We start from the raw sequence: 2,276 nt of genomic DNA on the forward strand, positions 1-2,276 counted from the left end.
TGATCACTAAAAAGTTCAATTTTAATAAACCTCAGTTCAGAGAATTCCAAAGCATTCTTCAATCTGAAGGGTATTCTCAGAGGTGGAAAGGAACACAATCATGTTACTGAAAAGCAAATGAAAATCCTCAAGTGAAAAATCTGTAGCAAGATGAATCATCATTCACTCTTCAAGGTCTAATTCTTCCTATCGAGTTTTCTTCTTTTGGCCCGGTGACACATCTGTGAAGGATCGTGATTTTACACAATTAATTCCACGACTATAAGTACTGAAAAAAGAGAGGTTATTAAAACTCGGGAGACTTCTGAGTTCTAGTAAAACCATTAAGAAGGAACTAATGTGATCATAAAATGAAAAGCAATTCAAAACTGATCAGCCTAATAAAGAATATTACCAAATATCTTACCCTAATAAAAATCTTTGAAAGTGAAACAAAGGGAGAAAAAAAACCCACCAGCTCAGCTTCAAATCTGGGGTGATGGGTTTGGCCCTTATTAAACCAGCCATATCTTGGAGAGGATATTTAATTACTGAGTGATTTGTATCCACATTCTCGGGAGGATTATCGGGAGAATTGTAGGCATCTTGACATCGACGCCGCCATGCAACTTGCCACAAACACTGTGTCTCCTTCGTATGCACCTGTCTTTTCTGTGATCCCATTAGAGCGGCTCTTTCCTGTGCAATGCAGTGAGTTATACGTTGCACTGAAATAACACCATTCTGCCAAGAAGCACAAAGTATTTCATCTGTACAGAGCGAGTGTGATGTCAAGAAATGCTTTGTGGCAGATGGCAATGTGTACAAGTCTCCCACCTTCCATCTTTACAGTCCTGAAGGGAAGACAGGATTAAGCGTTCAGCCTTGGACTCATTTCTCACTGCGGAAGAAAGGCTGGCTTTGCCCCGGGTGGACTTGCACTGGCCCGTTCCATCTCCTTCCCACACAGGATTATCGTGCATGCAAAGCTTGCATTTCACAACCATCAGAAATCATGGGATAAGCCACTGGGAAGTAGTCAGAATCACAGAAAATGCCAGGTGCGCTCTCCTCCTTGGCTTGTCTGCTCTCACCTTCACGCCCCTTATGGATTTCTCTTGAGCGCTCTTCCTTTCCTGTGCTGTTTCTTTCTGTCTCATCCCCTTTCTTTGAGGCTCTCCTCCTCCCAGGGCCCTTACGTGACTTCCAGATGCCCAGGAGAATTTTAAGTGTCTCACTATTTTGGACTCTTCACAAACACCATGCTGACAAAACGTGAACTTTCCCATAATAATCTCTAATAATTAAAACATTGGAATGGACTTTAAGAAAATTAATCAACTCTGGGGCACCTGGGTGGCTCAGTCGGTTAAGAGTCTGCCTTCAGCTCAGGACATGATCTCATGGTTCCTGGGTTCGAGCCCTGCATCGGTCTCTGTGCAGACAGCCAGCTCAGAGCCTGGAGACTGCTTTGGATTCTGTGTCTCCCTCTCTCTCTGACACTACCCTGCTTGCACTGTCTCTCTCTGTCTTTCAAAAATAAATAAAAACCATAAAAAAATTAATCAACTCCCTCATGGTAAGGTGAGAGGTAACTGAGGAAGAACGTGTGTCAAGTCACACGAAAAGTGGCCGGACTGGAGTGGCAATGCCGATGTCCTTGGATCTAAGTGCCTGCTAAGCTAATCCACACTGGGCTGGCCGTAACCAACGCTCCCACGTTATCAGGGCTCTAGATGTTTTGTGGAGCTCTATACAGCCATTGGGTGAATCCATGTGGTGCAACTTGTTAGAGGATCCATGTGCAATCAATGAGACCACCCCTTTCTACCTTGTCAGCCACTCCTTTTCAGGCTCTGTCAAGAGTGGGGGTTGAGCATGGCAACAGCATGGGATAAGCCATTGGGAAGTAGTCAGAATCACAGAAAATGCCAGGAGAAGGGACCTAGTCCTTCCTGTTTCCTGTGAATGGCTGTCTACCCAGCAGCCAACCACCCAGGACAGTTCACTTCCTTACCTCACAGCATCACATGTTTCCAGTAGCGACAGTTGATTTCAGTTTGCCGTTCGTCCACATGCCTGGGACCAGTCTCATAGGTCTCCTTAGACACACAGCCCTGGCTGGTCATGTCCCCTCCTCAGAGACCCGGGTCCCTTACAGGGGTCCTCCTCTGGGCTTCACCGGCTCTCTAATCCCAGCCTCTTCTCTATTCCCCAACCTTTGTGTGTTAGTTGGTTTCTGCATCATGACCTCTGTGAACCTCAGCGTGTTCCATTTGCGTTTTTCGGTCACCAAT

General features: G+C 45.7%; 1 long non-coding RNA gene across 1 annotated transcript; it reads right to left on the bottom strand.

The window, feature by feature from the left end:
* Positions 1-1,884, bottom strand: LOC115293606. Its single transcript, XR_003909521.1, has 2 exons — positions 1,811-1,884; positions 1-221 (listed from the first exon to the last, which is right to left on the bottom strand). It is a non-coding gene; the product is annotated as an uncharacterized LOC115293606 (long non-coding RNA).
* Positions 1,885-2,276: the final 392 nt, after the last annotated feature.

The sequence above is a fragment of the Suricata suricatta genome, chromosome 6 (genome assembly GCF_006229205.1).
Source record: "Suricata suricatta isolate VVHF042 chromosome 6, meerkat_22Aug2017_6uvM2_HiC, whole genome shotgun sequence".
In the NCBI taxonomy this organism is placed as follows: domain Eukaryota; kingdom Metazoa; phylum Chordata; class Mammalia; order Carnivora; family Herpestidae; genus Suricata; species Suricata suricatta.